The following is an 8,637-nucleotide window of genomic DNA, read 5'->3' on the forward strand; positions in this document are numbered from 1 at the left end:
GAGCAAGTATGGTGGGTCTGACACACCGGTGTCAATGTGTTCTTTTTTCCATTTCCAGGAGTGTATATTAATGACTTGCCATTCTATATTCATGAAGAGGCAAAGTTAGTTCTCTTTGCTGATGATACAAGTATAGTAATCACACCTGACAAACAAGAATTAACTGATGAAATTGTCTATAATGTCTTTCAGAAAATTACTAAGTGGTTCCTTGTAAACGGACTCTCACTGAATTTTGATAAGGCACAGTACATACAGTTACGTACAGTAAATGGTATGACGCCATTAATAAATACAGACCTTAATCAGAAGCATTTAGCTAAAGTAGAATATTCAAAATTTTTAGGTGTGTCCATTGATGAGAGATTAAATTGGAAGAAACACACTGATGATCTGCTGAAACGTTTGAGTTCAGCTACTTATGCAATAAGAGTCATTGCAAATTTTGGTGTTAAACATCTTAGTAAATTAGCTTACTACGCCTATTTTCACTCATTGCTTGCATATGGCATCATATTTTGGGGTAATTCATCACTGAGGAATAAAGTATTTATTGCACAAAAGTGTGTAATCAGAATAATGGCTGGAGTCCCCCCAAGATCATCCTGCAGACATTTATTTAAGGATCTAGGGATATTCACAGTAGCTTCTCAGTATATATACTCTCTTATGAAATTTGTTATTAACAACCAAACTCAATTCAAAAGTAATAGCAGTGTGCATAACTACAATACTAGGCAAAAGGATGACCTTCACTATTCAAGATTAAATCTAACTTTGGCACAGAAAGGGGGGAATTATACTGATACTAAAGTCTTTGGTCACTTACCAAATAGTATCAAAAGTCTGACAGATAACCAACAAGTATTTAAGAAGAAATTAAAAGAATTTCTGAATGACAACTCCTTCTACTCCATAGAGGAATTTTTAGATATAAATTAAAAAAACAAAAAACAAAAAAAAATTATTAAAAAATTAAAAAAAAACAAAAAAGTAAAAAAGTTGTTATATTAACTTAATTATGTTGTTAAATTAACTTAATTATGTCATGTATTGGAAAATTTGACTCGTTCCACATCATTACGAAATATCGTATTCATGATCCATGGAACTAGTATTACTCTAATATAATTTAATCTCTAATCTTCTTGAATCCTGAGGGTATTTCACCTGTCCCACATATATTGCACATCAAGTGGGATAGTTTTGTCATAGTCAACTCTCCCATGGATCTCAATAAATCTGAGGGAATATCATCTACTTAAGTCTTTCAGTACTCTGTCAAACTTATCTTGCAGTGTTATATCTCCCATCTCAGCTCCATCTACTTCCTGTATACTTCTTACAATATTGTCTTAGAGTTCTTTTCCCTTGTAAAGATGCTGTATATATTTGTTCCACCTTGCAGCTTTACCTTCTTTGCTTACTATTGGCTTGCCATCTGAGCTCTTCATAATCATACAGTTGTTTCTCTTTTCTCCAAAGGCCTCTTTAATTTTCCTATAAGCATTTTCTATCTTTCCCCTTATACAAGGGTGTGCTGAAAAGTAATGCCTCCGAACTTTTTACTCTGTTCTCAATATCGGATGAGGTATTACATGCCATGCATATCATTCAGTCGTCTTTCCCGCTTTGCTGACACAAGCTGCAACCCTCTGCCTTTAAAGGGCTCCAAATTGTAGTGTGTAACATGGCAGAGTGTAACATAACTATCTTCATGCATGAGAAACAGCATGCTATAATCGACTTTCTAACAGCAGAAAATGTGGCTCCACCTGAAATGCATGAAAGAATGAAAGCTGTGTATGGTGATGATCGTATCAGCATTAGTAATGTGCAAGATTGGATTGTACATGCTTATAATGAAGGAAAAAGTGTTGCTAACCTCAATGTTGTGATAGAGCTTGAAGTGGACGACCACATACAGCACCAACAAGACTTATCAGAATCAGATTGCTGAACTGACATGAGAAAATTGTTGGATAACAAAGACACAGCTCTCAGGTAAGTGTGGCATATAATGAGAACGGTGGTACAGAAAACTGTTTGACAGGTGGGTGCCTTGAATGCTCACTCATGACATGAAACAGAGGAGACTGTACATTTGTCAACAATTTCTTTTGTGTTTTGTGCATGAGGGTGATGGGTTCATTAACAATGCTGTGATAGGTGATGAAAACTGGGTTCACCCTGGAAACTAGAGAGCATCACTGGAGCTCTGCCACAAAGGATCACCAAGTGTAAGACCGTACCATCAGCAGGGAAATCACGCTCACAATGTTCTGGGATGTTCAAGCTGCGGGGCATTTGGAATTCATGCCTAGAGGCACTACCATACACTCTGAAAGGTACTGCAAGGTCCTCAGAAAACTGAAAGTATGAATTTGAAGAGTTGGTCCACATATGGAGCACCTTCTCCTTCAGCATGATAAAGCCACACAACACACAAGCACTGTGACATCTACAACAATCTGACACATTGGATTAAGTGTCATCTATCATCCTTCATACAGTCCTGACTTGACTTCATCCAATTTTAATCTGGTTCCAAAACTTGAAGAACACCTTTGAGGACTTTACTTTGATAATGAAGAAATGGTGCAAGCAGAGATGAAGTTGTGGCTCTGTCAACAAATTCAAACATTCTACAGTGATGATATCAATAACTGATCTCTTGTTGGGTGAAATGTGTTTGTCACTAGGGTGACTATGTTGAGAAATAAATATCTAGACATCAAGAATGAAGACGTAGAATGTTAGTAAAGTTTGTTTTATTTAAAAAGCGTTAAGAGTTTTCACATAAAAAATTTGGAGCCATTACTTTTCAGCACACTCTCGTACAAGCATACACAACTGTGCATTTATCCTCTAGCAATTCCTGCTTAGCCATTTTACAATTCCTGGCAATCTCATCTTTTAGTTGTCTGTATTCTCTTTTGTCTACTACATTTTCTGCATTTTTATATTTTCTCCTTTCATCAATTAAGTTCAATATCTCCTGTGTTATCCAAAGATTTCTAGTAGACCTTTTCCTTTCGCCTATTTGAGCCAATTCTGCCTTCATTATTGCATCTCTCAAAGCTGTCCATTCATCTTCTATTGTATTCCTAGCCCCTGTTCTCTCTCAAAATCTCAATAAATTCTGGTTCTTTCAATTTATCCAGGTCCTGCCTCCTTCATTTTCTACCTTTTTCCAATTTATTCAGTTTTAAACTGCAATTCATAAACAATAAATTATGGTGACAGTCCACATCTACCCCTGCAAATGTCTCACAGTTTAAAATATGGTTTCAAAATCTCTGTCTTACCATTATGTACTCAGCCTGAAACCTTCCGGCATCCCCATGTCAATGCCACCCAAAATTTGACCAGAGGGGTTCCTCTTTCATTCCTTTCCCCCAATCCATATTCTCCCATAATTTTTCCTTCTCTTCATTTTCTTACTATTGAATTCCAGTCCCCCATCACAATTAAATATTCCTCTCTGATAATTAATTAAATAATTTCTTTTATCTCATTATATATTCTTCCACTCTCTTCATCATGTGTGGAGCTAGTTGGCATATAAACTTATACTATCATGGTGGGTGTTGGTTTCATGTCTACCTTGGCTATAATAATGCATTCATTATGCTATTCACAGCAGCTCATCTGCAATTCAATTTTCTTATTCATTATTAGGCCTACACCTGCATTGCCAGTATTTGATTTTACTAACCTGGCCAGAACTCCTGTTTTTCTTGCCACTGCACTTCACTAATCCCCACTACGTCTAACTTCAACCTATCCATTTCCCTCTTTTAACTCTCTAACCTCCCTACCCAGTTAAGGGATCTAACACTCCACACTTTGGCCCATAGTACCCCAGTTTTGTTTTTCCTGGTGACAATGTCTTCCTGCGTAGCTGTATTCAAAAGTTTGAATGGGGGACTATTTTACCTCCACAATATTTTATCCATGAGGATGGCATCATTTAACCATAGAGAAAAGCTGCATACCATCTGGAAAAATTGCAGCTGTAGTTTCTCCTTCCTTTCATTCATTCGCAGTACCAGCACAGCAAGACAAGGCCAGTTCGTGAAACCTAGTTCTATGCTCAGACAGGTGACAGAGAACATAGGGGGCATGTGCAGATATTTTGATGGAAGAAGATCGGGTACTTACAGAAAGAGGAGCGGGGAACAGCCTGACTAGCAACTTAGAATATAGCATTAAAGCTGACCTCAAAGAACTAGGAGTGGCAACAGCACACACTTGTTTGGGTTTTTTTGGAAGTTAGACATTGTCATGACCATTACTAGGTTAACACGGTGGTTAGCCATGTTAACAAAGAGCTAACCAGATTACTTTCAGCTGAAACAATGTCTCATGCCTGTGGCATGCCTTATGCTGCAATTGGGAGATTGGGATACCAACATCATGGTCTGCACCTGAATAGGAGGAGAAAGAAAAAGATTAGCTGAGCGTTTCCCGGAAAGTGTAAGGGGGCCACAAGCATAAAGACAAAATCACGGTGATTACCGGAGTCAAAAGGGCACATTTTTTAGGTTAGAATCAGGTTACAGGCAGACAGTACTGAAAGAAATTAGAGCAGAACAGGATCATAAAATATATCAAAAGATAAAATTAATTTGTTTCATCAGAACATTAGGAATTGAAAAACAAGATACGTGAGATTCTTGTATGCCTAGAAGATGTTGAAAATTCTAAACACCACGTACCCACAACACTGGAGAAGTTAAATATTGGTAATTACAGACTAGCATCACTTTCATGTAGAGTTAACAGGGAACTGAAACAAATAGTTTTTGTGTTGATAAAAAACTAGAAGCATGTGTTCATGAGTTGTTATGGCAGAATACTTCTCTGCTAATTGTAACAGTCTATAGACCCCTCTAGTAAACTTTCAGCTATTTATGAGAAATCTAGATAAACTACTGAGCTACCTGTCAGACAAGAAGAAACAGTTAGTAGTCCATGGAATTTTCAATGTAGATTTCTTAAAAGATACAGACAAGGAAAATGAACTAGAATCATTATTTTGGTGTTTCAATCTAATTTCAGTAGCCAGTTTTCCACACCATATACAGCAAAATAGTAGGACATTGATAACATTTTTATAGACAGTGCTCAGTCTGAAACAGTTAATGCGTACCCAATTATTGGTGGATTATTGGACTATCTCATCATGATGCAAAACAGATGGAAATAAACAATATGGCACCTTATAGCCTTGAGGTAGGCTCATATAAAGCAATTCAGCCTCTTAATGAGAACAGAAAATTGAAAAGAGGTGGTAGGGGATGAAGTATATATAGAAATAGATGCTAATGTGAAATTCAATTTATTCCATAGCAAATTTGTGTCAATATTTGAAAGTAGCTTTCCTAAAATGTTATTCAGAAGATCCATTAAAAAACAAGTAAGCATGGATAGCTAAGCAAGTTAAAATCTCATCTAAGAGGAAGAGGGAAATCTATATAAAGGTCAGAATAAGTAAAGACCCAACTTTACTTGCATAGTGCTAAAAATACTGTAATTTTTAAAGGAAAGTCATTAAAATGTCAAGAAGTATGTACATCATGACAGAAAATAATAAAGCATATAATAAGATTAAAACTATAGGGCATATTGTCAAATGGAAGACAGAACAGCCAGCCAACGTAGAAGATACCATAACAGTTTGACTAAATGGCAATGTTGTGACTAATAATTCACATGGTGCAAGTACTTTCAACGATCACTTTCTAAATTTAGCAGCACAAACAGCGTTAAATGGTTCAGTTGAAGAAGCAACAGAATGTATTAAAAATATTATTCCACAAAACTTTAAGCAACTAGAAGTAGCACCAATGTTCTTCACTGGAATTAATGAAGTTATAAAAATTCTAAAGTAGCAAAATCTCTTCTGTGGTTGATGGAATTTCAAACAGAATTCTGAAAAGTTTTTCCAACTCAATAAGTAATGTTCTTAGTGTATATGCAGTGCATCAATAGCACAGGTAATTTTTCCATACAGGTAAAAATATGCACTTATTAAACTGCTTAATAAGAAAGATGACAAGACAATCTAAACAACTATCATACAGTTTCCTTACTGATGTCTTTTTCTAAAATATTTGAAAAAGTAATGTACTCAAGAGCAGTCATGCACTTAAGTGGAAACAATTTCCATAGTGTATCACAGTTCGATATTCCAGAAAGGTTGCTCGACTGAGAATGCTAGTTATACATTCATTCATCAAATAGTACAAGCCTTAGACAATATAGATGCCAGTCGGCATTTTTTGTGATCTCACCAAGGCCTTCAACTGTGTAGACCATGAACTCTCTTAGGAAAACTCAAGTTTTATGGAAATGGTGGCTTTTCACACAGCTTGTTTGAATCATACTTGACAAAAAGAATGCAAAAGATGGTGCTGAATAGTTCAGGTAATGTTGAAAAGGTAGAAAATTTTATTAAGTGGGAAATCCCACATGGTTAAATTTTAGTGCCCGCCTATTTCTTGTACATGTCAATGACCTTCAACTTAATATTCAACAAGCAAAATTGGTACTTTCTGCAGATGATACTAGTGTTGTTACAAATCCTATTACAGAGAAAGCAACAGAAGAGTCAGTAAATGATGTTTTCTGAAGAATTATTCAGTAGTTCTCTGAAAATGGACTCTTCCTAGAATCTGAAAAAGCACACTGCATTCAGTTCTGTGGTAACAGCCTTACCACAGTGGATACACCGGTTCCCATCAGATCACCAAAGTTAAGCACTGTTGGGTGTGGCTGGCACTTGGATGGGTGACCCTCTGGGCCATCATGCGCTGTTGCCATTTTTCGGTGTACACTCAGCCTTGTGATGGCAATTGAGGAGCTACTCGACTAAACAGTAGCGGTTCCGGTCAAAGAAAACTATCATAACGATTGGGAGAGCGGTGTGCTGACCACAAACACCTCCTATCTGCATCCTCAGCTGAGGACGACATGGCGGTCGGATGGTCCCAGGGGGCCACTTGTGGACTGAAGACAGAGTGCTTTTATTCAGTTCTGTATAACAAATAATCATAACAACAATTGATATAGCACATGAGATTTAATGACTTTTTTGAGATGGCTTAATCTAAGCTACTAATTTCAAGGCTCACATTACCATAAAAGACAATACACAGTCATGGTTATCTCGAGCACAGCCCCTCCCTTATGCTATCAGAGACGAAGTGGCACAGAAACTCTTATCTTGGTAGGGCAATGGCGTTATTTCCCCAGTCAGCTGGCATCCCCTTTGGTGACTATGTAGAGGATTTCAGGCAAGTAACAATTATGTGCAGGTTTCAAGGCAGTGGTAAATCCAGAGACTATGATGGACTCTTTTTCCCTCGCCACAACCTGAGGAACTCATGGACAAGCTTGATGCAGATTGCTTATTTTCCAAGACTGATCTTTATGATTTGCGGCATCCCTTGGAAGAACAGCAATAACAAGTTTTTGTAATCAACACCCACCTGGGGTTATTTCAGTTTTCATGATTGCCATTTGGCCGCTCACCCACACCTGAAATTTTTTGGTGTTACTTGTCACAATTGACTGCTACGGCATCTGTAGTGATGAGCAGTCCTTCTCAAAATATACTAATGGTCTCACTGAGGTCTTTACAGATTGTAATTACCCTACCAAACTTGTACAAAAACAGATCTCACATGCCTTATCTTTCCAGTCACCCAACACCTCCCAAAGCCCCACTGTCCAGCCACAGAGTAGCATTCCCCTCATGTCTCAATACCACACAGAACTGGAGTAACTGAATTATGAATTACATTCTCTACCAGGGTTTCGACAACCTCTTGTCGTGCCCTGAAATGAGAAATGTCCTACCCGCTATCCTTACCACTTCTCCCACAGTGGTATTCCATTGCCCACTGAACCTACACAATATACTCATCCAACCCTACACATCTCCTGCTCCCAATCCCTTGCCTCATGGCTCATATTCCTGTAATAGACCTAGATGCAACATGTGCCCCTTACACCCTCCTACCATCACCTACTCCAGTCCTGTCAAAAACATCACCTATCCTGTCAAAGGCAGGGCTACCTGTGAAACCAGTCATGTGATCTACAAGCTAAGCTGTAACTACTGTGCTGAATTCTACATGGGCATAATAACCAACAAGCTGTCTGTCCGCATTAATGGCCACCAACAAACTGTGCCCAAGAAGCAACTGGACCACCCTGTTGCTGAGCATGCTGCCCAACACGACATCCTTCATTTCAATGATTGCTTCATAGCCTGTGCCATCTGGATCCTGCCCACCAACACCAGCTTTTCTGAATTGCGCAGCTGGGAATTCTTCCTGCAATATATCCTATGTTACCATGACCCTCCTGGCCTCAACCTTTGTTAGTTATTATCATTGCCCATGTACCCCTTCCCTGTTCCCATTCCAGCATTACACAGCCCTCTATTCCACCAATGTAACCAGTCCTTTTACTTCTCTCTTTTTCTGCTAACCCCCTTTCTGTCTCCCCCACCCTCCATCTAACATGATGACTGCACCTAGCTACCCCACTCACCACCTCATCCCTGCACGCTCCCAGTAGCACTTTACTCTCCCTCACTCGTACCCTGTTATCCCTCCCCCTCCT

The 8,637-nt window shown here is 38.4% G+C and overlaps 1 pseudogene; it reads left to right on the forward strand.

The window, feature by feature from the left end:
* The first annotated feature begins 6,709 nt into the window (after window positions 1–6,709).
* Window positions 6,710–6,827, forward strand: LOC126185451 (5S ribosomal RNA; annotated as a pseudogene).
* Window positions 6,828–8,637: the final 1,810 nt, after the last annotated feature.

This window comes from Schistocerca cancellata, chromosome 4, assembly GCF_023864275.1.
Source record: "Schistocerca cancellata isolate TAMUIC-IGC-003103 chromosome 4, iqSchCanc2.1, whole genome shotgun sequence".
NCBI classification, from domain to species: domain Eukaryota; kingdom Metazoa; phylum Arthropoda; class Insecta; order Orthoptera; family Acrididae; genus Schistocerca; species Schistocerca cancellata.